At 38.2% G+C, this 27,520-nt stretch overlaps 1 long non-coding RNA gene across 1 annotated transcript in view; it reads right to left on the bottom strand.

Moving 5' to 3' along the window:
* Positions 1–5,443: 5,443 nt before the first annotated feature.
* The window catches only part of LOC137096643 (uncharacterized), a 34,055-nt gene continuing 11,978 nt past the window's right edge, over positions 5,444–27,520 (bottom strand). The window contains exon 3 of the long non-coding RNA XR_010909574.1: positions 5,444–7,122. This is a non-coding gene — a long non-coding RNA (uncharacterized lncRNA). The remainder of the gene's footprint in view (positions 7,123–27,520) is intronic.

Here is a 27,520-nt window from a genome sequence, read left to right on the forward strand (position 1 = left end):
TTTTGTATGAGATAGGAGGAGGAGGAAGAAGTAAGTGAAAGACAGCTTGAAAATCAGATAGACAACATTCAAGACAACATAATTCAAAATCATGGTTTATAAGAACTAAAACAATGTCCCTGTCATGCTCCCATGGAAACCTCTGTTTCCTTCTTAGTTAGGAGAGGTTAGCCTGCGTATTGTATATAGCCATTATGGGAGGTTTCCATAATTACCCCCTTCCCTTTAAGATATCCCCTTCCCCCTCCCCTTTCAGAATTTTCCCCAGGGATGGAGCCTCTCAGCTAAACTCAGCTGCATCTCTGTAAGTCAGCCATTACATCAGGAGGTGTCAGAGGAGTGAAGATGCTAAAATATCAAGGGTGATAGGCAATGGTTGATCGATAGAAGTTAAACACATAGTTGGTTCTGTAAGCAAAGGGGCTTTGTTGAAGACACAGAGAACAAAAAAGAAAAGAGGCAAGTAAGCAAAGATCACTGTTAGAGCAAATTCCAAACTTTTAAAGGGCCTTTTGCCAGATCAGGATAAGTTGGGATTGGAACCTTGCTATTGTTTTATTAACGTCTTTACCAATTATTCCTCTGAGCATATCAACTCTGTTCTCCATAAGATCACAACACCTCCATGCAAACAGCTTGGAGGGGCAAAAAAGTCCCTCTCAACTCCCTTTCTCCTAATTTCAGTGGTAACCAAATTACGCATGAATATGATAGAATTGCCTCTTTAAATCAGATGTTGGCTTTAAAACACTGCTTCTTAAACTGTGGGTTCCAACCTCAAATAGAGTCCCTTTGGGGGGGGGGGGTTATGAAAAATGTGGCAATGGTGAAAGGTTTTGGAATACCACCCATTTGCACAAATTTGTTAACAACATGTAATGTTCACAGTGGGCTCTGCAGCAAATGCTTCAGCTGTACTCCACAAAAAGAAAAATCAGTCTGTTTAACAAGCCCAGCACATGCTAATGTATTATCAGTAAATGTTTGATTTATATATCTATATGCCTGAGGTAATATACACATTTATTGAGTGGAAAGGGGTCAGGAGTGGAAAAGCTTTAAAGGAGACCTGCTTTAAAGAACCCTCCTGGTAGTGTTGGATGGAAACTAGGAGAGGTAGCTACAGCAGAATATGAGTGAATTTACCATCTGCTCAGGAGAAAAAATCCTGCCCACCCCCAATAACATTTCCATCACTCCCCAAATTTCTAGCACTGCTGTCCCTTAAAACTTCAGTTGAGCATTTAAAAATACAATTTAGGGGAATGAAAACTCAGCAAATATTAGAGTTCCAGATGTGAATTTTTTTAACGCCCCACTATTCTGCTTGAAATTTGGGAACTGTTGGGAAATGTTCATTGCTAAATTAGGTGCTATACTCTTATGTTGTCATTTTATCCCCCTTATATTTATGCCCTGGAGTAGCCCTAACACCTTATCAGAAGAATATTAGGTGTTGCAATCCTACCATCTAGTGGCCTGCACAGTTTCTGACATTGCTCTAAACCAGGGGTCCTCAAACTTTTTGAGCAGAGGGTCCGTTCACAGCCCCTCAGACTGTTGGGGGACCAGACTATAGTTTGGGGGGAAAACCACAAATTCCTATGCACTGTTCAGATATCTTATTTGTAGTGCAAAAAATGAAAGGACAGTACAATATTTAAAATGAAAAACAATTTTAACCAAGTGCTTAACTTAAGTGCTTTTGGATGATATAGTCAAGTTAATTAGGATTGTTATTGTTGTGTGCCTTCAAATCTTTTCAGACTTTGGGAGACTCTAAGCCAAGAGTTTAGGGCAAGTAAATGACCATGGAGAGCCACATCCAGCACATGAGCCTTCATTTGAAGAACAATGCAATAATTAAAATGAAAAACAATTTTAACCAACATTAACTTACCAATATTTCAAGGAGTCTGCTTTTGGATTATATAGTCAAGTTAATTAGGATTTTATTGTTGTGTGCCTTCAAATCTTTTCAGACTTTGGGAGATCCTAATCCTGGAATTTAGGGCAAGTAAATGACCATGGAAAGCCATATCCACCACGTGGTCCTCTGATCTAAATAAAGTCTTTTACAGATAATATATACATTGTTAAAAAAATCTCTTATGTGTGTATACATCTATCCACCAACAGTGGATACATATATAATTAAACACATTGAATTTGGTGTGTTAATCTCATCACATGGAATTAGGACAGTAAAAAAAGTATCAGTTTGGAAATATCCAATCAGTGATAGCAATTATAGCAATTGAAGGTAGCTTTAACACAGTCTTATTGTGATGACATGAGTCAGTCTGGTGTAGCTCTGTTGCTAGGAGACCATTACCATGAAAATAATTATATAGTACACATAAAAGTAAAAAAGAAAGACCCTGTTGATTAATACATGAATAAGAAGCAAGTATTCTCTTTATTGTTGGCAGAAATAAAACACAAGCATCAAAGAAGCCTGTTGTAAGCTAAGGGTGAGTGGAGAATTAAGATTTATATGTTGATCAGAGAAAAAAGCTACACTGAACAACCAAAAAGATAGAAAAAAAATCTCCCCAAGAGTGGTAGAGCATCTTAATCATTTGATCAAAGGAATATTGGCATATGGATCTGAAGCAAATGTGTATGTTGGATAGGACGAGATGTAGTTGGTATAATACTTTTACTCTGCCCCCATCAAAACAGTCAATAACTGAAGTCCAACATAATATGGATTGAAGAGCAGGGATTGTATGCTATAAGCAGATAAAAGAAACTAAAATCTTACTGATCAATGACCTTAAGGGAAAGAGGATTAGGATTTGTGATATGTGATAAATTTACTTTATTTAGATGTTGTTGTTTTTTTTTTAAAAAAAAAAAACACTTTCCAAATTCTTCATAGGATGTGCCATTGGGTGTTCATATACTTTTTTTTTGGACAAATTGTGTATTGCTGTGAAGTGGGGTGGGGGGGGGGGGAGAAAGAGTGAATATGTTTAAGAATATGCACATATATAGAAAACATGGGAAACACTATTTTCAAGAATTTTAGTAGTCCCAGGAAGACAACCTTACTTCAAGTGGCTACACTGAAAGGAAAGGAACATACACTGACATTTGAAAACAGGCAAATTTGCAGATAGAAAATTTCAGAAACAGTTAAAAATGAGTCATTTATAGTAGTGTTTCCCAAACTCTATTCCTCCAGATGTTTTGGATTTCATGTCCCCCAGTTCCTAACAGCTGGTAAACTGACTGGGATTTCTGAGAGCTGAAGACCAAAACAAATGGAGGAGCAGAGATTAAGAAACACTGATATAAAGCAAACCAGTATTCGTAAAACAATTCTATATCTATATTTATATATCAAATCCATTTTCTCCCTATGCCAACATCTATTCTTTTGTCCACAAATTAAAAAACCCACTCTGGTCATTCCATTATTCTCAGTTTGAGATTGAATCTTTGTTTCACCCACTGCAAATAAGACTGATTTGTAGGTCACTATCTTATTAGTGTAACTCAGCAAAAAGATAAGTTTTATTGTTGCTGGCCATTTAGCTATTTTGGTTAAAGTACACATTCAAAACTGTCTTTCCTGGAACTTTACAGAAGACACATTCAAGGGCATAAAAGACTGGAGCATAACCTTTGTTCCGTTGTAATGTTTCTTTTCTTTTTTTATATAATATATTCTTTATTGAGATTTTTTATATTACATAATAGTTAAAAACCAGAAAAAAGAAAGAAAGAAAGAGAGTACAGGCAAAGGGAGAAGAGGAAGAAAGAAAAGAGGGGGGGGGGAGCAAGGTTTCCCTTCTTCTTCAAGTTGACTTCCAGAGTTCTTCGAGGATAGTTTCTTCCTTTTCTTTCGTTCTTCTTCCTTCTTAGTTTTCTTAAACATATTTAGTTTTTTGACTAGTCTACTAAAGATAATTGTGTATTTACAAGTTTAACCTTTCTTTCTTTTTTGAACAGATTTTTTTTTATCATCTCACTTCTCTTGCATTAAGTATTCATTAAGTGGTGTCCAGTCTGTACATGTCTCTGCTATTCCTTTATTTCTTTGTAATAGATAACTTAGACTATCCATATTTTTAACATCTAATATTTTCCTTTTCCATTCTTCCATTGTTGGTATATCTTCCTTTCTCCACCTTTTGGCGTAGCACATCCTGGCTGCCGTTGTGGATAGGAATATCAATTTATCTGTATTTTCATCGATTTTCATATCTGTTATAACCCAATAGAAATAACTCAGGTTTTAGAGGGATTTTAATTTTTAGGATTTTTTGTAAATTATATCTTTTTGCCTTTTTGCATTGCCACCACATGTGGTAATGCACATGCCGTTCCGCATTTCCAACACTTGGGTTTCAAATTCTTATAGCATTTACTTAATTTGTAAGGGCTCATGTACCATCTATAGAATATCTTTGCCCAATTTTCTTGAATATCATATGCCCGTAAATATTTTATTTTTTCCTCCAAATCAGTTCCCATTCTTCTAATCTTATCGATCTACCCACATTTCTTGCCCATTTTATCATACATTCTTTTACTCCTTCCTCCTCTGTGTTCCATCCCAACAGCTTTTTGTATATTCTGGATATTTTTTTCCTCCCTGTATCCCATATTGCATCCCATTTATTTCTTTTTGTCTCAAATCCTATTTTTTATCATTTCCAAAATATTACTGGATCTGCCTATATTGTAGCCAGGTCATGTTTGGATAATATTTTTTTTATTTCCTCTAAAGCTTTTAAATTTATTTCTTCTTTCTCTTCTTTTATCAGTTCTTTATAATTTGGCCATTTGATCCAACCTTTTTCTCTTCTTTGGCAGGATTCCAGCGGCGATACCCATGTTGGTGTTTTATTATACATTCTTTTTTTGTGTTTGTTCCATGTTTTGATAATTGCAGCCCTAATGAAATGGTTTCCAAAATTCTTTTCTAGTTTTGTTTTGTCGTACCAAATGTACGCATGCCAACCTCTTCGTAAATCAAAGCCCTCTAAATTCAGTAATTTTTCATTCTTTAGTTTTATCCATTCCATGGCCCATGAGAGTGCACAGGCCTCCACATATAACCCAAGATCCAGTAGTCGTTGTAATGTTTCTAAAAATGCAATTTTCACAGTTTTGTCTACAATTTGAAATGGAAGCACAAAGGTCCTCCTATTGCTTGTAAGATTTTAAATTTGAGAGACAGTAAGGATAAATTCATGGCTGATTAATTAAACAGAGAGAAATATTTCACATGGTTGGCAGCATTCCTCCATGTCATTTTGCCACTTACTTTTCAACAATTCACTTTTAAGATTAAGAACCTAAGGAAGAGCTGTTCTGGACCAGATCAAAGACCTAACTAGTACATCTTTCTGTTTCCATAATAGTTAACTTTATTAATAGGTGAATGTTCTAAGAGAACATTGTCCCAATATGCATCCATTTACATTTGCTTACACTGTGCTTACTACTACTACTACTAATAATAATAATATAATAAACCTTTATTTATACCCTGCTACCATCTCTCGCAGGACTCGGTGCGGCTTACAAGAGGCCGAGCCCAAATATATCATAAAACATAACAACAGCAATACAACAATAAATAACTCACAACCAAGCAAAACAATACAATAATGACATGACATAATTAAAACCTGTGGCAGGGCCAAATGTAAGAATTAAAAATTTTAAAATGCTGGATATTTTAAGATAGGTGGGCGTGCAGACAGTACTAAATCTCTCGTAAAGTGCATTTGGGACATATTGCTTGGGAGTCCTTATTCTGGGAAGGCACACTGGAACATCCATGTCTTCAAGCTCCTTCTAAAGACTGCCAACGTTGGGGCCTGCCTGAGGTCCTTGGGGAGGGAGTTCCAGAGTCATGGGGCCACCACCGAAAAGGCCCTGTCCCTCATCCCCACCAATCACACTCGTGAGCAGGGCCTCTCCAGATGAAGGAAGAGATCGTGTGGGTTCGTATACAGAAATGCAGTCATGCAGGTAGATGGGTCCCAAACCATTTAGGGCTTTGTAGGTAAGCACCTGCACCTTGAATTGGGTCTGGAGAATGAATGATAGCCAATGGAGCTCCTTAAACAGGAGGGTTGACCTCTCCCTGTAAGGAGCGCCAGTTAACAGCCTGGCCACCGCCCATTGAACCAACTGAAATTTCCAGGCCATTTTCAAAGGCAGCCCCATGTAGAGTGCATTATTCACCATTATAATGTTTTACTTTAATCGCCTTATGGAATTTGGCATTATATGTAACCATGGACAACTCTCTTCTCACTTCTAAATCCAGACAGTTAAAAAAAACACTGGTTCCAATACATGTAACAAAAATTGAAATATTTTCTGTTCCTGGTTTGAAAGTGTTCTTATTTAGTTATTCAGTACCTACTTTGAAAGTAGTTGTTATCCTCCAGAAACTTCATTTTTGTGGCTGTCACAAACTATGATGAAGTGGTTGAGATTCTATGAGATAGTCATAGAGTCTCAACTATAGAAAACATAATGCAGGATGTCCCAGAAAACCAAAGTTTTTGCAGTTCAATAAACTTTTTCCATGTTTTTATGACAGAACCAATTAGGAAGTGACATTTAGAACCCAGGAACAAAAATAGTGTTACATACTGTTATAAATGAACAACATTTGGATTTTTTAAAAAAGAACATGGTCAAATATGTAACAAACTGAAAAAAAAGAAATTGTGTTAAAATGTGACTTGATATAAGTCCAAAACTTTTTCATAGTTTCAAGAAAAAAATCTGAAATTGTTTCATAGCAAATAATTACATCCATGCAATGCATATGCTTATGACAAACCACACTTTCTATCATCCAGTGTAAAAATACATGCAGATTTTTTCCTACACTATGATTTCTGTTTTTAATCTGTCACCAATCCATAAAACTGTCTCATCTCTTCAATCATGACTGTTGAGTGTGTTCCAGAGTTGTTAGGGATAGATGTTGACAAATGCTTCCCTGAAAGTCCATGGAAGCAATTATTGCAATCCTACAATTTTCCAGCAGAATCTAACTCCCTGTCTGTCAGCTTCACATCCCTCTGGCCCTCAGAAGTAAAGTTCCAAACACTGCCACATGTTTTCAGGACCCTCTAATGGCTGAGGGAGAGACAGGAGAAAAACCATAAAAGCATTAGAGTGGAAGAACAAAATAACTCTGACTTTACTTCATTATGATATCTCCTTCTATAAACATGAAAATGTCCCCAGGCTGATTTAGAGTGAGAGGTCGTACATGGAAACCCATTTACTTCTCCTCTTTGGATCTCATTGTTAGAAAAGCATTTACTATTGCCTGTGGTGAATTAGGCCTTGAGAGGGGGAAAATCTGGAGCTTTGCTCTCCACCATATGCAGAATAGTCCCAACCAGATGAGGCAGATGGATGAAAATGTATGAACCATTCTTGTTCCAATATTTGGATATTTATGGTCCTATATTTACAGACCTTCATGTATCAACACTTAATGAGAAAATTCAAGTGATAGAGCTTATGTAAAACACAGTAGTCAGGTGGTTTAATTGGTTTATATGTTAGACATCACAAATCACTGATATTGTATCCATTAATTTTGTTTTGGAGCTCAACTCAGGATGCTAATTTTGACCTGAAAAGTGCCAAGTAGTTTAAGGCCTAGGTAAGCTGAAAGATCAAGTCCTTCCATACAAATGATTTTCTTAAATGATATGTGTTACTGTTAGTAATGACATTACATGATAAAAACAAGGAAAGGATTCAATAGCACCTCTTGAGATTATCTTTCCCGCTGCTTGATAAAGGAATGAAGCCTCTGGTTTCCAGAATGGACTTGAAGTCATGACTCCATATACACTGACAATTACTATTTAATGTGATTGACTCAAAACTGCTGCAGCAAAGTCCAAGTTAAGCCCTCCAGAGCACCTTAACAGATCTTAATATATTTCATATCCCAGAGAGCAAAATCAGCTCTGCGAAATGCAGAGCACATTGTACAGTAGATACTTACCCTTACTGCTGGAAGTAGGAGTCTGAAAAAACACAAACCAAGAGCATAATTGATTAGCAGGAAACTTATTGACCCAATAGAATCCTCTTCCTGGCCTCAAATAAGTAGGCATGGTTAGGTCAGTTCGGAATTCTCGGAATTTGGATTAAATTTAGATCAAATTCCTTTTTGAAGCGATTTTGAAGTGATTTGGGAACCCGGAAGTATCCTTGCCCTTTCGAAGCCACTGTCGCCATCTTTGTTCTGAGTCAGGAAGTGAATCGGAAATGACTCAGTGTTTGGAGGCAAGCACTCAGTGAGGCAAGCAGCAGTTTGCATGCTGGGATGCTTGCCTTCAGCCAATGAAGGGAAATCATGTGGGGATGGGCGGGGTTACGGCACGTGTGCCTCGTGGGTTCATTGCAAGCAGGGGATGCTAATGGGTCAGGAAGGCAGCTTGGGTGGGAAAGATGCGACCGAGCAACAGGGTTACAGATTGGGAAGGAAGGGAACAACAAATTGGGAAGAGAATGGCTGGTAGCAGGCCCGTTGCCTGGGACGCTTGTTTGGGGAGGGAAGAAGGGCAGGGCAGGGCAGCACAAAAGGGCAACTGGGAGAAGTGTTCTTCTCTTGCCTGCCACTGTCTGCCAATTGAATTAAAGGTTCTAGAGACTTTGGATTTTGGGATCCCAGAAAGTCCCTTTGGATTTTCGGAATCCCCTTATCTGCTAACATTTTCAAATAATTTGTAATAATAATTTCTAATAATAATATCTCTGCTTGGGGTTGCACACTACTTTTTTTGTAATTTTTTTGTACTTTTTTACTTGTGGGAGATAGAAATCTGCTTTTATCTGTTCAAAATTTCCTTGGGAAACACCCAACACTACTTGCCTTGAGGCATCCCTGCTTTGGGGGACACACTGTGCTTGTGACAACTACAAATCTGCTTTTATCTGTTCAAAATACCCTTGGGGAAGCAGTTTTTCATGTATTGTGCAATTGCACCCGCCATTAACGAAGTGATTTGGAAAATTCGGAAAATTCTGACTTTTTCCGGGAAATTTTGAAAATCATTATCGAACCAAATTGCCAGCACCCCCTACATCCAAAATTAATTTTGAACCATTTTTTCTGTGATCAAACAAGCATAAAAATCAGTTACAGACAAGACACTTGTGCAGAGAAATTGGCTCCTCTCAAACCAGTTGCAAGCTGCATCATAGTATTGCCTCCCAATGTGTGCTGAGCACTGTCCACCTTTCTTTCCTTCCTATATACATCCACTCAGTATATTCCTTTAAATTTACTTGGGCTTACTCTTGTGTAAATAGATATCTATCTGAAAGTGATCTTGGGACCTATCCAGACAGCCCCCGAAATTGAGACCTATCTCAGTTTTACCGGAGGCAATCAAATGATGCCTCTGGAAAAAATGAATTACTTCAGAACAAACCATGGGTTTGTTCCAAATTAATTTCATACCCAATTAGATCAGGTCCTTCCTGAAAGTTTTAGGCCTGTGCTGACTCTTCCATGCAATCTCAGGACTACAGGGGGATGAGTCCCTATTGCCATCCCAAACCTTTTGGCTCCTGCAGGATGGCATCCACCCCTTCTCCCCAAACCCCCAGTTTCCCTGAAAAGTTAAGTAAAAGGTGTCTGGACATCATAAGGCCCCTCTTCACATCCTCCTGATCTGAGGAAATGACACATGAGGAGATGGGGGAGGAGGTTGTCTCCTTAGGCATCATTTCCTCCCATCAGAAGGAAGCAAGAAGGGAACTTGTAGAGGCCAGGTACCTTTTGCTTAATTTTTAGAGGGAAATTGGGGGACTTCGGAGTGGCTGAATACCATCTTGAATTTAAAGTTCATGTTTGGGGAGGGGGGCAGTGGGGACTCAAACCCACTTCAGCACAGATTTTAGTCCTGTCTGGAAGTGCCCCTGGTTTCTCCCTCCCTGTTCTTAATACAGGCAGAATACAAAATGTGGTTGCCAAAAGCATGGAGAACAAATAAACAACCATTTCCAACTTTCTTTAACAAGTGCTCAGATTAAGAGCAATGACACTTACTTATGCTGTGTTTGTGTGTGTGTGTGTGTGTGTGTGTGTGCAGAAATTATTGGATAATTCTACTACTTTAAATCCCCAACATACATAATACCCAAATATTATGCCAGATGCAGTTTTGGCTTCATTTATTGGCTAAATATACTGAAAAGCAACAGAGTAGCAGGTCTGTTTCCTGCAAAACATATGGGATAGAGTCACTATAGCTTTGCATTGTACCTCAATGTTCCAAAAATTGGAATCCAAGCTGCCTAGTAGTATCAACAAACTCCAAGTAGCACTGCTAGATTTCAATTAAAAACAAGCCAACTGGCAATCTGACAACTACATCTTACATTGTTTTTTCTTCCTTTCTTTCTCACTAGTTTTGTCCCCTTCCATTTGCATTATTCATATAGTTTTGCCTTCTTCCCCTTCTGGGCAGCAGGGATTCACATTTTCTTGTCCATTCTGTCTTTGTGTCCACATACTCATATAGGTATAGGTCACAGATCAATTTGAACTTCTGAAGGGAAAGGTTGACTTGGCAGCTGTGTTGTTCCAGGACTGCAAAATAACATAAGCAGATTTGTCCTGTAGAAGAGGGTTGCATCTTTTGCAGAAATCTAGACAGATTCCTAATGCTACATCTACTTTTAAGCAAGATTTTTTATTTACAAGCAACCCTATTACTATTTAGGAGGATGGGCTTTAGTGATTAAGCAAGTACAAATGATTACAGCAAAAGACTATAAACCAGTGTAAAATCACTGATAATTTCAAAGTCTTTTTCAATAACACATGTATCCCTCCACCCCATCCAGTGTTTTCTAAATATCCCTTTGAACTTGTCAAACACTGTTAAGCATTACCCTGTGAAGACAAATTCCCTTTCTGCGTTATATGAAATTTGACCTTCTAAGTGCATTATATATGCAGATATTTTGTCACTTGAAGTGATGCATTCAGACTGCATGATTATTTGTTGTACAAAAGCTTTTGCTTTACTTTTCTCTAATAAATTAAGAAAGAAAATTAAGTAAGATTTCAAGAACCTTTTTACAAATATTGTTCATGAAATCATATATACCACTATGCACAGTAGGGCTGCGCAAATGTTTCTTTAATGGTTGTAAGTCAGATCAAATTCATTAAATTCATTCTTATGACATAATATCCAATGTGTAGACATGGCCCACACCAAAAACTTAAGAACCAAAGCTTATCCAATACTATTTTATTTGAATTTTTAAACCTCGGAAGCCTCCTAAAGTCAGTTTCATTTTGAGCGCAAGCGAGCAAGTGAAGGTCAAAAAAGCTGCCATTTCTCTTTAAATTAATAGCCTCTCACCATTAGGAGAGGGAAGCAGCAGGGAGAAACACTGGGAAAGAGACCGAGAAAGCACAGAATTCTGGGAAATGTAGTTTGGGAAGGTGAGGAGCCCTATGCCAGAGAATTCAAAAGACTCTGCTCTAAACTACATTTTCCACAATCAGAACAGGCAAAAGATTTTCCCTCTATAGCAGCAGCCAGCTAGAGTTTCAAAAGGACTGAGTGATACTTCTAATAAGTAAATCTCTGTGTTGGGGTAGGAAAAAAAAACCCTAAATGGAAGTTCTATTGTTTAATATGAGACATTCAATGTGATAACTGGTGTGGTTCTTTAAAAATGTTCACGTCAAAACTTTTCTAATATTCCCTAAATTTCTTATCCTACAAAATTAAGATGTCAATTCTTACTTGCCTTGTTATATGTAAAGACAATTCTCAGTTGCCTACAAGGCAAGCATTTTTTTTACAGTTTTGAGACCTTTTGCGTTTGTGATTACAACAGGATAAATTGTGCAAGTTACACAGCCTAACTACAGTAGTCTCTGTTTTGTTACATAGACATGGAAGAAGCAAATGCATCAAATTACTTCCCCCCCCCCTCCCCTTCCTCCTGGTCAGTCAGACATTCCTTAGTGCCTGCTGTTATGTTTTTGGACTTTGCTTCAAATGAGAAAAATAGCATTTTTTTCATGGAAACATTTTAGGCAAATGACAGAGACTTAAATTAAGATCAAAGTATCATCCAATTTGCACTTTTGCTGAGTGAAAGAACTCAAGTGTGGGTTTTACTTTCTCAGTTTCTTGGTGTACCAAGACAACCTCTTTATTTAGAACTAGTTTAGGTACCCCACAATGCTCAGGTTACGTCTTTTGTAGTGCTGTTTATAAGAAAAAGTCATTGATTGCTTTTGTTTTTTTATTATTGTTTCCATTAGAAATGCATAAGTTTTTGGGTGAATAACTTCCGACAACGTGGGTCAATTCGCCACAATCCCTGCCAAGTTTGGTCTAGATCCACCAACAGTGTTAATTGATTGTGAGTGAATGATCATTTCCAAGGTCTGGGGTTATTCTGGGACCCCCCAAAATAAACTCAATAACAACTGTCCACTATTTTTCATGGTGGCTTGGGTACTAAGTTTGGTCCAGAGATACAATGATGACAGGATTCAGAAGGTCTCTGGATGCAAGGTGAATTATAATTTCCATCAAACAGAGTCACCACAACTTCCAAGTCCAGGGTCAATCACCTACCCCCCCCCCCAGTCCAAGGGAAAAGAGCTCTCCACTTTTTTTGGATTATGGAGGTTCTATGTTCCAAGTCTGGATCAGATCCATTATTGGCAGGAGTCAGAGGGTTCTTGATATGAGAGCCATTTTGGAAACATAGATGCATACATAAACACAAATATACATACAAATGTATTTTAGTAAGGCAGTTAAATTGGATTCATTCTGCAGCATAGATGCACCCCAGCATTTTCCTTTCAGTTGCTGAAAGCTTGGGTACTCTAACATTTTGTGTTTTTTAAAAAGAACTCTAAATAGGCAGCAACTGCAATGCACACCTTTTTGGCCAAAAAAGTCCACTTTAGCCACTGCACATTGCATTCACGAGCAAATTTTTTGGGGGTTTCAGGGTTTTGAAATTTCAGATGCACATTAGCTTCAATGGCGCACTAGACTCTTGTAAATACAAGTATCTCTTCCAGACCCCTTTTTTCTAGAAATTTCAGCTGCTGCTCATTTTAGCAAACCTTCACAGATAATCCCAGAAGGCTGTGATACTTTTTTTGAGGAGGAAGTCACACTAATCCCGTCCAAGTTTTCTGCAATACTGGAAGCACCCTCCTCTGCTGGAGACCTGTGCCCAACAGCAGCTGAGCCAGACCAGAAAAACTGCAGACCATGACAAAAAGTGGTACCATGTGTTTTGGAGATAAACCTATGCACAAGCCATAGTATGTTACAATACCAGCACTATTTCATATAAAATGCAAATAGTGTAATAGTAAGAGGATGGAACTAAGCATCTTAGATAGCAGATTCAGGATACATGAATAAAAAAGCAGGTTGTGGATGTATGGATAAACAAGAAGTTACTAGTTTCCAGGTGTCCATCACATCTGGAATTCAGAAGAAAATGTCTATATCATATTGGAAGTTGAGTCAGGTGAAAGATCATTGAAGCTGTGGATGGTGGTTTTTAGTGGTGTTTTTTGGTTTAAGTAGATACAGAAACAAGGTTAATATTGTATTGTCGAAAGCTTTCATGGCCAGAGGTCACTACCTCTGAGGATGCTTGCCATAGATGCAGGCGAAATGTCAGGAGAGAATGCCTCTAGACCATGGCCATATAGCCTAAAAAAACCTACAACAACCCAAGGTTAAGCTATATCTGTGAAAGTTAATTGAAATATTTGGAGACCGTATCATATGTTAACTAATTTTTATTCTCTGCCCTCAGTTTACAATCAATGTAATGTTATTGTTACAAATTAGAACTGAGTTTTTCTAAGTTTCATAGAAATGTATAAATAATGAAATGAACTGCCGGTTTATTACCATGAGTAAAGCTGCATATGTCTCTGAATATAAAATAATTTATAAAGAATGGCACATTAGCAATCCACACAAGGATATGCTAAAAATGTAACACAATGTGTCACTGCTTTCTATTCACTGCATTCCTTCATAAATGAAATGAAAAGATTTTGGCCAAAAGAAAAGAAAGAGAAAAAAACAGAGAACTATGCAAATAGCAAGGAAAGCAGTTTCAAAGAGATATCCTAATCAGTTTTGAATATTTGGTATTCTTAGCACATTATACAATGCTGCATTAGAGGTCTTAACCCTCAAGAGATGGCAACAATATTCAGTGTCAGCAAGCATTCAACAGCACATAACTCTTGACTGCAGAAACCAGAAAGGCAGATATCAGGCAACCACTAAAGGAAAGAAAATGCTTGTGAAACTTGTTAAAGCAGGGGAGAGATCACAATTAAATGGTAGAGCATATATTTGATAAGGCAAAAGCCCCAGCTCATCTAATTCAACAACCACAGGCAGCAATGCTGGCAAATCTGAATTACAGACTCTTTTATGCAAACAAGAGTTCCTATTCCAGCAACATATAACATTAAAGATACAATTGAAAATAAATGAAACAATATGACAATACTCATAAGGGGATCCAGTTAGAACTACAATATGATATAACATTTTTTGCAATCCTGTCCTAATGCTGTGGTCCAATAATTGTTCTCCTCCAGCACACCAGCTATTTGGCATCATATGGAAGTTGCTATTGGCAATTGCAGAGTGTTAGTTGTTGGGATCAATGGAGGAACCATTTTCATATTGCTATCCTGATCCCCACTTACCCTATACCATTCTAATGGAGGTTCTTAATGTTTCAAAAGGAATGATATAATCATAACGTGATCTAGAACAAGAAAGTTCAGGAGATAGTGAGAGTAGCAATCTGGCACATCTGGAGGGCATGAGAATAGTGAAGGCTGGTACAACATATAGTTTGCCTAGAGAAACTATATGTTGTAGAGAAATAATCTCAACAAGTTTAAACTGACTTCACATGCACTTCATCTGGGAAGCATACCTTCATTTAAAAAAAATAATAATAATGAAAATAAGTCCCAAATTATATTTAAAAATCATGAAAAAACATGTACTAAAATACCTCATAATTCTGCCTATTAAGAGGGAACCTTTTGCCATGTTTTCATGCTACATGCAAGTGGCAGGTTAAAACCTGGCACCTCAATTAGTGGCTGATACCACTAGAGAAAATCCCCTCCTGGGCACACAGAACTCTGGGAGACTTGAAAGGCACTGAACAGACTATGCTCTGGTACCATGTGATGTAGAGCCAATCTTGCCAATCTTAAGAAATCGGTGAAGTTCATGGCATGCAAGTATGGAGAGGAGCAAACCACAGGACACCTACTGCAATGCAGTCTGAGCCCTGCCACATGCACAGTGGAGGACCTTCTTAAAGCAACACCAGAGGCACTCCAAGTGGCCAGCTTCTGGTGAAAGGAAATCTAGCATAATGACAAGTTTCTAACTTTGTTTGTGGTTTTTTAAATACATTATAACTGTAATCACAATTTGCTTCTGACACGGTAAATAAATGTTATGTGCAAGAATGAAATTAATAAAGATTTGCACCCACTTTTAAAATGGGACTAGAATGAAAATAAGATGAATTTTCTACAGCAAAATATCGACTATATGTGTGGGTTTGCATGCCTCAATGTGTGTAGTTTATGGTGGGATGAAACAGTGCTTTTGTAATAGCAGTAAATGTAGCAAATAGGTGTGTGAGTTTGTACCCTGCAGGTGAAAATAAATATACCTTTCTCTTGACCATCTGGTTTTGGTCCTTCTTTATTTTGTTTTAAAATGCTGTTTCTGCAGGGGATTTTTCTTTCCAGACCAAGAATGGCTGTACAAGTTGATTTTGTATTCATGCTAAGGCAGCACTTTGAAGTCTGTGTTGTCTGCATGAGCACCAAATGGAGCAAGAACTACTCTCAACAGGGGAGGTTTTATCCCCCTGCCTTCCTAATCTCTTTAATTTTTCCCCTCAATATATTCACATATCCCAAAGTGCTGTGAAATATTATGAGAATAAAATATACTAAACCTTTGAATGGGCATGTGAGATGCACTTCACTTATTTTCCTGAGAAAGTCTGCATAATTCTTAAATTTAGGATAGTACTAAATAATGTATTGAAAGAATTAGGTTTCTTGGAAGGTATCTTCTCAGCTTCAGAGGACTGCAAAGGCAAACCCCCACTGAATACATCTTGCCAGGAAAATGATGTAATAAAGTTGTCATTAATCAGAACAACATTAAGGCACACAAAAACAACAACAAATATGATGAAATGTCATCTCCTAGTGAAAGATTGGAGAACCAGCATGGGGGTGTGGTCTTAGTATTGGTTTTGGGTGGTTCAATATGGACAAATTAAGTGGGCTCAATCCAGCATTCCAGATGCCAGATTAAGTCCATTTGGCAGTCTGACGGGAACTCCATTAGCTGCCTTAACAGCTTCAGAGAGTCCCCTCTGCCTAGCCATGCCAAATACAGTTTAGTGCCACCGAGCAGGGACCCTAAGGGATACCCTCCTCCTTCCTCCCAAGTTAATTAGCAAGGTGGCATTCTGACAGTAGTCTGTCAGACTTCTGAGGGCAGGGCAAGTGTGCCTGTTGCCAGCCATGAAGCAGAGGGAGAAGCAGGAGGGGACTGCCATCTCATATTCCTGAGCTGCCTAAGGCTGGGGAGTGCAGGATAGCTGTCAAGAGAGCTGTGGCTGGTTCTACTTAGGAACCAGCCCAGCTGTCTGAACAGTCCCTCAGAGGAATAACCAAATCCTATCTCAGGATATGGTTCATTCCCCAGACTGTTTTAACCCATGGGAAAAGCTGCATTAAGTAGTTTGCCCTGGGTTAATCTGGATCAAAGGCAAGCCCTCTTCAAAACAGAATTTTTAGGAGAGTGTTTCATATGAGTCTGGGGCCCCATCTACACTGCCATATAGTACAGCTACAAATTGCTTTTTATGTTCATTGTGGATTCATATAAGGAAATTTAACTGCTTTGAACTGCATCATATGCGTTCACACTGATCATATAAAGCAGTTTGAAACTACATTATATGGCAGTGTAAATGGGGCCTGAAAAAGTTTGATTTGCCCATAGTCACCCATCAGTCTTCACTGGATGAATGTGGATTCAAATCCTGATCTCCAGAGTTGCAGTCAAATACTCAAACCACTATAACATTTACACTGATCATTTAGCTCACTGTAGAAGAGGTCCAACATCGCAGTGGCCAAATACCACACAGGGCTCATCCGGGATAATGTAGGCTAATCTAATCTATAGTAAGGAAGTGGGATGAAAAAATCGAAAGGAACTGCAAAAGGTATGACTAGACAGCTGCAGGAAGTTTTCTTTTCTTTCCCTAATGACTCTCTGAGTTGTGCTATACCTCATAAGCATCTTGCCAAAGTTGCAGCACTGTGCAGATATAATAAAGTGTGCAGAAGCAGATTCTCTGTTGTTTCTTCTGACCCTCAATCCTGATTCTTCCAGGTTTGTCCTCATGAACCCCATTTCCCTTTGGGGTCATTTGCCTGTGGCATGCTGCTGTCCACTGTGTAATTTCAAGCTCTGATTTCTTTCAATAATACACAGGAAATGAGAATACATGAATACTTTAAGAGAGACTTTGGGAATTGCTTCCCTCTTGTGCTTCCATTTATCCACCTGTGTACCTGTGGCTACATCTTTTACATCCTTTCATAAGCTGTTTTGTGATTTTAAAATGAGAACAAGCACTGGAGCAGTCTACAAAGAATTCTCTTTTTTGGATGGTGGGTGGGAGGGATATACAGTGCTCTGTAGCAGTGCATTTTGTGCCCAATATAAGATTTTATGTGAACCTTTTATCATATGTTTTTTCATGTAACCCCATTATTAAGCACACATTATGGATGTGCATTTTGTAGTACCCTCTCTTTTAACCCTCTTTCAACCAGTTTTCAGTCCTGTTTAGATGGGTTCTTAGACTTGAGTCCCATCTCCAAGATATCTAATCCTTTTCCTGATATATCAAGATAGATCCAATTAAATCTGGCTGTTTGTGTGTGTGTGTGTGTGTGTGTGTGGTATAATCCATGTTCACTTATGCACAGTTCTTATTTTCTATATGTAATATTAGCAAAATATCTAAAATGAGCATTCCATTCACTATTCCTTTTCTATTCCCATCCAATTAACTTTGGCCAGTGAGCCCCAGTGAATTCTAACCTGCCTGATGAGATCCTCTGAGAGATATAACAATATAGCATGATTTGGATGAGGCAAATTAAACCTTCATTTAATCAACATCCAAGTGAGTTGTTCATATTTGCTAAGCACTGCATAATAGTATCTGTGGATGCTGACTTGATTCCCAGTCCTGTCTTAGTTAAAGTTCTCATTAATATGAATCATTTATTTTAACAAGGCCTAATTCATACATTACTTTGAACATGGTGATCAAGTCTAGTAGAAGAGGTGCCCTGTCTCAACAAATATATTAAAAGAAAGCATGCATCTTAATGAGTTTGGGGTATGGAAGATATGCAAAAAAAATTTAACACAGTTTAAAGATATCTGGAGAAGTCATTTTGTCCTTTCTGCTGACTACTGCATAGAAATAGTAGCTTCATTACAGTAGATATGGGGAATCAGGCATGTAGCCATGGGGGGAGCTAAATTTTGACGGTGGTCCGTGAGAAGGCCTTACTGGTACATTATTTAAACTGTTATGTTTATTCATATCATGATCTGATCACCATGCTCAATATATCCCATATGCATGGGGGTATTGGGGTAACAATACAAAAGGTTTGCTAGGGTAGACCCTCTTTCACTCAGACACAGCCCCCCAAACCAAACTCAGCCCCCCCCCAAACAAAATCCTGGCTACTGGCCTGTGGGGAATGTGTGGTTCTACAATCCCCGACTGTTGTTCATGATCTCTGGTAGTTGGAATATAGCAAGAAACAAAAGAGCATAAGTTGCCCACACTGTATTAGAAGTTAAGGTAATCTTTGCCCCTTCATTATACTGTACTGATATCTTTCTGCCACATCTATCTACATGTATTCCCTTCTATCTCAAATATTTTGACCAAAGAAAGTCACCATGTGCCTTAAAGGGCGGTTCCAGACAGGAAGTTATCCCAGGACCATTCACGCTTTAAAAATGTGGATGTTCCTGGGGACCTATCCACACCCACCCCAGGAAGTGTGCACTTTCAGAGGTGGGTGTTCAGATGCTCTCATGGGACTGACCCATGAGAACATTTGGAAGTCCAACCTCCCTCACTCAAAGCCCCCAACCCCCTCTTAACAGTAAAGAAAACTTACCCAGCCTCCAGCACAGTGTTGCAGCAGCTCTTCCGGTGTGTAGAAGTGACACACCAGGAGAACTGGGGGAAGGGGGGAAGAAAATAGCTCCTCTCCTTCCCCCCTCCCCCATTCTCCTGGTGCATCATATCTACACCCCGGGAGAGCTGCTGCAATGTTGTACTGGAGGCCGGATAAATTTTCTTTACTTTTACTAGGGTTTGGGGGGCTTTGGAGGAAAGGGATGGGTATTCCCACAGTTTTCCAGACTAATTTAGTCAGGAAAACTGTGGGAATGGTGTCTAGACTGCAGCCCAGACACTGGAAATAGTGGGTTTATCCCCTGCCTTCCAAGAAGGTGTGGAATAAATCCAATATCTAATTAATGAGCTACAAACCAGGGTTTTCCTTGTTTGTGGTGAATTAATTTGGGATTGTCCCAGATGTCATCTGGATAGCCCCTTCTTTATTGCGGGAGTCACCACAATAAAGGAACTGTATAGATGTGACCATAGAGAAACAAACAGTGACCTTTTCCTGCTTCAGCCTCTGTATGAGGCTCTGCTCTGTTTTTATCTGAAAGTTATCTAGATTTCTGAAGTCCCCATTATACATATGTTGAATCCACGATGGAATGCACATGAAAAAATATTTCTAGTTCAGCATGAACTTGCACGATATATTGTATTGAAAATTAAATTTGTTGAATATCCATAAATTCAGAGATAAAGCCATGTTTGTTTATATAACATTTTTGTTTCATGTATTTATTTATTTTGTTTCATGTATTTATTTATTGGATTTATATCCCACCTCTCCTAGACAGGGATTCATGAGAACTGAAGTATACCTCGCACTACCTGCATTCATACCCCAAACTTCTAAAATGAACTCTGGAGATTTCCTGGAGATTGTGTCCCTCCACCTTTCTGACTCTTTTTTAAAATATCAAACACCTTATTAAGCAGTACGTCAACAAACCCTCTCTTTTTCCTGTTTTCTCCTGACCCAACTATACACCAACTGTGATCAGTGTAGATGAACCATTGAGGCAGTCAATCCCATTTTTGTAGATATACTAGTGATAACAATGCATGAAACTATAGAAAGTGGTTTCATAAGATCCTGTGAGCATATTACTTTTACTGATGCAAGGGAATGATACTCAGATTTTCCTCAGAAATTATTCATGTTTCCTCAATGCTAAATCAGAAAATCTAAAGAGGAGAGTGCCTTTCAGACAGTGGAAAGGTCTAGGAGGGACAGCGGGGATGAATGGAGGTGGGAAAACATGAGCAACAATCTTCTCATTCTCAAGTTTTGATTAAGACCAGATAATGAATAAACCCCTCACCTTAGGTAGAAGAACCTTATTAGGATTACTGTTTAAAGTTTATTTATTTATTTAATCAGGTTTCCACTGTGTGACCATATGTAAACTGGGAGCTAAACTATAGGAAGCTTAACTGTAGAAAACTAAATTATAGGAACATCTAAGTAAAATGTTTTCATGTGGAAATGATATTTGAATCGGCCATGCAATTCTCTTTTACCCTAGCTCTCTCATAGTACAACTTGACTGATGTCTGTACAGGACTCTGGCCCATTCAGTCCAATGGGGTCTATCCCAGGCAAAGATGAACAAGACTGCAGCTTTTAATTTTGCACTTCTATTTCATTTTACTTGTGTCCACTTAAAATTCAGAACACCTCTGGATGTCTTTTTATCCCCCATTCCTTGTATAATTCTAAATGTGTTTGACCTCTTTTATTAGAGGGAGATTCTAAAAGTGTATTTATTAAACAGTGTGTTAAAAAATTTAAAACAATGCAGTTTTCCATTCACTTCATGATTATGCATTAGTTTCAAAATATGCCGAATAAGGCCAATAATAAATATTCTCCAGGCACCCAAACAGAAGCACTTTTCTACCTTCTTCCTCAGAATTGCCAGACAATTTGCATTTGACCTGTGCCTCTGAGTCAGAATGCAAATGCACTTTTTCCCCAGGTTGAATTCTAATCTGTCCTTAATTAAGGCAGGAAAAATTAAAGCAGTTATATTTTTTGCTTGACTAACTAATAGGCTCTGTTTGTATTTACTTTTAATAATGCAGTGATTACTTTAGTCCTGATCCTACACGACTAAATTCATTTTCCATAGTGTATCAGATTTCTTAGCTATCTCTTTGAAGACATTTCCTGGGGTTCCCTACAAGAGAAGTGTACTAGAGAAAATGAAATCAATTAAATAATATGAGGTCAAGCTGCCTTCCATTGCCCTCCATAGAAGTCTGGCTAAGGTGTTTAGTGACTGTAGGCCCATCTGCAAGAAAATGCAGTGCAAATGGTGCATTAGCCTGGCTGTGCAAATGACACAACATGGAAAATGTGGAGTAACCTGAAGTAATAATAATAATAATAATAATAATAATAATAATACTTTATTTATATCCTGCTACCATCTCCCAAGGGTCTCGGTGCAGCTTACATGAGGCCAAGCCCACAATACATCAATACGAGCAATAACAACCACAATACAAAGCAAAATACAAATACTAATACAAAGCAATTAAAATAAATCTCATACACAAATAGCGTAAACATTGAACAATAGCACAAAACACATTTAAAATCTATGACTGGGCCAAATGTAATTAAAGTTAAAATAATAATAATAATAATAATAATAATAATAATAATAAGTAAATAATGTAATGTGGGTTAAAAAAATGCCTGCAAAGATTTGAATTTTCTTTGAAGATCCAGATCTTTGCAGGTGTAGTCAGTGGAGACAGACATTTGAGGTCATCATACACAATCCCACGTGGCATTCCCACAGCTATCCCAAGCTTCACAGGCTTAGGCAGCCTGGGGTGGTGGAATGGCAGTGCTCCCCTTTCTTACCGCCCCCCTCCATTTCACTCCCAAAATTCAGAAAAACCTGATACCATTTCAGGAGGCTTCTCTGTAGGTCTAATCTACTCAGTGAGGATGTGATAGAGCTTTGGATAGGGAGGGGGGCTAACCTCTCCAAAGCTCCATTGCATCATCACTCAGGATGATCCAGGAAATGGAGAGCCTTCTGCTTCAATAAGGAGTATTTCACTTCAGTTTAGGGGGGAACGGGGGGGGGGGGGGCAGGGGGATAGAGGGACACTCCCCAAGCCCAGCTGTGCCAAACTGGTGTTGGCATGGCTGGCCAGTATGACTCATAAAACATTATTCTGTGCAATGTACACAACTGTTCTTTACTTGTCCCCAGGTAATCCAAAGTAGATTCAATGCCTGTTGTAAAAGTTTAGTTAACGACAATATTTCAATTTGTTATCTTTGAATGCAAAATCTGTTCTATTAGTCTGATACTTGTGGTCTCAATTCCTTAAACAACTGTGCAAATATCAGTGTGTCATGGCAAAATATTTGTCTTCAAAAAAATTCACACATGCAATTGTTTACAGGGAATCAGACTCATTGTCCACTAAGATCAGTGTCATCTGCACTGACAGGCAGTGACATTGCAAGACCTCTGCTACATCTGATCCTTTTAAGTGGAGATGTCAGGGACTGATCCAATGGGATACTTTCGCCTACAAAGCATGTGTTCCACGATTGAAGTAAAGCTCCTCTTTCAGTTCTTAGTCTAATAGTACATCTTAACAACTATGTGTGCTTTGATCTCATATTATTCACCAAAAAATCTTGACACAGCCAAGTTCAGTCCACATGCATTTCATCTTTCTACAAATGTTATAATCCAGGAAAGTACCACTTTTCTTAGCCATGCCTTTCTGAATTGCTTAATTTATCTTGAAATGAATGAAGTGTTCCCTATGCTGCTTGAAGTCATGGATACTATCTCAAAAAGGATTATTAGGGCCTTCTGTTTTTTCCTTTCTCTCTCCAGTCCACCTCTTTTATTGTTAGGAATCTTACCAATACTGAAAGATATTTTTTCCCTATTTCCCCCCACTTTTTAACCTCTGGTATTCTAGCAGCAATATCTTCATCCTCTCTTATTATCTGGCTCTTTTGCTACTTCAGGAATCTTAACAGCAGTGCCTCCAAAAGACTCTCCCTTTTAGCCATTTTAAAATATCTCATGAGTTATGAAGCTGGTTTCTTTTCACTACTCAGAAATGTTCCTTAATATAACTTGAAACGGTCAATTGAAATGTGTGTTAAACAATGAATCACATTCAATTCAATTTCAAAGTGAGTGCCATGTTTTCTCAGTGATTTTAATGGACTCGATTTTCTCTTTTAAGAAACTTTTTTAGAATTGTAACTACTGTGGGCCTTTGTTGGTAATTATTTTCCTACCACCAGTAGTTCTCATCCTGTCTTGTTGCCACACAACCAGTCAAATGTACACTTCAAAACTTTGTATAACCACAAAATTCAGTAAGACTCCCTTCTCATTATGAACGCATGCCTTTGCAGCCTTCATTCAGTTAATTGCAAATGATTAGTTGAACTTAACTCCAGAACTATTTGCTTAATTGGGTTGTGAACCGAACAACCCACCATCCACTTCCTATTTTGCTATGTGCGTTCACTGAATTATCATGAGAAAGTAACTTACAGGTCCCCAAAGAAGCATGTGTGTGCATTCATTAACTTGCTGCAGAAACTGGAATTGATGTGATTGTGTATTCATATCACAACATTTTCTGTGTGATCATGTGGATGTACCTCTAATAATTCACTCACATGCACAATCCGATGCATTGTGAAGCAGATAAATAGAAAATGAACATATTTCAAACTACTGACATACAAAAGAGTAAACAACATCATTTTTTTTAAAAAAGAGAGAGAAATAGCATGCATGTTGATGCCTTTCCATAAAAACGATCAAATAATTGAAAAAGTCATAATAATGAGAAGGATGATTTTGTAAATTTGCCTAGAAGTCTGCCAGGGCATGGCAGATCACCATATTTAGTGTGGTGAAGAGACAGGGAGGCTCTGAGATCATGCGTGAGTGAATGAAATTGAGTCTGCCAGCTCATTCTTTTCAATCTGGAACTTTTTCATTGTCTTTTCTTCTTCACAGTTTTCAGGAGATTCTCCAGTGCTATTAGGTTTGGGGTTTCAAGATACAGGGTGAGGCAACATAACTTCCTTTTTCAAAACTTAATAAAACCCATTGTATGAATCAGAAATTATACATACATACATATATATATATAAAAGGCCTGGGTAACAACGGAAAAAATTGTTTCTAAAATCGATTCGTTTTTTGGGGGTTTTTGCGTTTCGATATTTAAAAGAATTCCGAAATTTTCCTTAAAAAAAGTTCAATATTTACGAAATTTCGTAAATGGTAAAAAAATTACAAAACACTAATGAAACAATAACGAATCGATTCATTAATGGCAGCCGCGATCGTGCAATACGCTAAAAAAACTTCTGAAGCTTCCCTCTCCCTCTGTTGTTGACTGTTGGTGTGATATTATAATTTTTTTTCACTAATTAAACAAAAAACAACTATAAAACTTGCCCCAGACATGCGGAAATAATAACGAAACGACCTCAAACCAATAACGAAACGAATACATAACGAAATACGAAGCATTTACGAAACGAATTGAAAAATTCGTTTTGTTTTTACGTTGCTCCAGAATGGTTCGTTATCGCTTCATTAACAAAAAAAATAACGAATTTTTAACAAATTACGAATTAACTAAACAAAACCGCCCAGCCCTAATATATATATATATATATATATATATATATATATATATATATATTTTGTAGGCACATACATAAAGTTTTGTTTTACGTAGTTTTGAAGATCAAATTAGGTAGGTGATGTCCCACATTCTCCATTCTCCATACACTGAGTAAACCGATTTCTGGCATTTGTCATTATTCTTGCCAGCATAGCAGATGATATGTTGGCAATTTCTTCCTGGATGTTGGTCTTCAAATCTTGTAGCGTCCTTGGATAAACACAGGATTTCAAAAAACCCCGCAGAAAAAAATCACAAGGGGCCAAATCATGGAGAGCAGGCCGGCCACTCCAAATCCACTCAAAAAGTAGGCCTCAATGGCAAAAGGATGCTCCTCACTGTTCCAACGCATGATGGTGACTGAACTGTGTCGGGACAAAACTTTATACTCCTGCCTCTCAAATGAGACCACTAGTGCTCTGCTATGTCTTCAACCAACTGAATGGTGCGCATTTTAAAAAAGGAAGCTATCCTGCCTCATCCTGTATGAGCAGAACTATAACTGGTGGAACTACTACTTATGTGCTCATTGCTGAAGGGGTGATACCAAGCAGGAATTGAAATGGTTTGTTGGTTTTTGGAAGCTTCCTTGATTCCTAACATTGGGGGTGAGTGGGATATAAATGATGATGATGATGATGATGATGACGACGACGACTATAAGATATAAGTGGAATAGTTTTGTTTTATACATGTTCATCTACATCTTGTTTATTTGCTACTCCACTGTGTAATACACCTTTGAGTTAGCATCAACCTTGTTAATATCATTACAACACTTCCTACACTGTAAAACTTTCAGCAGTGTCACTAAGTCTCATTACATAAGTGAAGCTATTCGTAACATACTCTTTATGTGCTTTCAAATATTAAAATGTCATGTATGTTTATAGGTATTTACATTTTTCCATATGCTATCAGGACAACTTTACTGCCAAAGGGGAATTTTTTTCAGAAGGTAAATCCGAACTTCAGCTGGGTAATGCATTTGCATAATTATCTGTGGCTGATTAGAGCAAATTGTTGAATATCTATAATAATAATAACAGCAGCAGCAATGACAACAACTTTATTCTTGTATCCCTCCATCATCTCCCCAAAGGGACTTGGGGTGACTTACATGGGGACCAAGCCCAGCAAAAACAGAAGTAAGATATAGCACAATTAAAATACATTGCATTTCAATAATTAAAACAATAAAACCAAGCAACCGACATCATAAAAACATAAGGTCAACAATAACCATCAACCAGTAGCCGAGAACAGTGGGTGTGTTATGATCTAGGAGGGTGAGGCAAGGGCTAGTGAAATGCAGCTGTAAAGGCAGGACTGGTAATAAGGTGCTACAGAGCCAGACAATGATTTAGGGCTAGAGAGGCCTAGTCAATAGATGAACTGATTAATCAAAAGCACAGTCACAGAAACACATTGAAACATCCAAGTTTTCAGGTCTTTATGGAAGGTGGACAGGGTGGGCACTAATCTAATCTCCCTGGGAAGTGTGTTCCAGAGACAGGGAGCCACCACTGAGAAGGCCCTCTCCCTCGTCCCCATCAACCGTGCTTGTGATGAAGGTGGGAGCAAAAGAAAGGCCTCCCCAGCAGATCGTAACACCCGTGCAGGTTCATAGGGGAAGATGCGATTGCTAAGATAGGCAGGACCCAAACAGTTTAGGGCTTTGTAGGTGATAACCTGCACCTTGAATTGGGACTGCAAACTTAACAGCAGTATTATGGACTTGAGGGTGAACTCTCTGCTTCATTGTGACTAAAGTGCCAATGAAATACAACTAAATAATGGGCAATGGTCTTGACTCAATAGGTAATCATGCACCATCATATCACTATAGAGTTGGGCAATGATCAAATGCCAATACACAATGGCCATAGGGTGCTCATTGTACTCTGTGGTGAGTACTACAATGTGGCTTCCTGTTGTGTCCTGAATGTGGGATGCTATAATAATTTGCACCAAGGATAGGGAATCACTCAACAGTTTTTATTACACAATCTGTGGAAAGGAGCTGGGCTCATTGGTAATTCTCAAAAAAGAGTTTTAGTCCAAAATCCCTAGTTCCAAAATGATTTTACAACATCAGGTTTTCCCATCATTAGCATACAAAGCTAATGTGAAAATGGACATGTTAGGTCTCAACATTGTGCAAGACCATCTCTACTACAAAGCATTAGAGCAAAATTTGCATCTGTCATCACAGAATGCAAATGAAGACATTTCACCAAGGTTTCATCCCAAGAGGGGCTATAGGACCCATGTCTTGTTCTAAATCAGTTTGAACTGGAGAGACAGCAGATGTACCCCCTTATCTCTCAAAAGATTTTCTTCTCTGAATCCCTTTGTTTAAACCTAGTAGCCAGAGCCTATTGAGCTGGCCTTGGCAAAGACTTGAAAATAGTGTGCTATCATGAAAATGTCCATGTGTGTTTGTGTTGGCATTTTTTTGTCAGCACTAACCTGA

This window comes from Anolis sagrei, chromosome 3 (assembly GCF_037176765.1).
Source record: "Anolis sagrei isolate rAnoSag1 chromosome 3, rAnoSag1.mat, whole genome shotgun sequence".
In the NCBI taxonomy this organism is placed as follows: Eukaryota; Metazoa; Chordata; class Lepidosauria; order Squamata; family Dactyloidae; genus Anolis; species Anolis sagrei.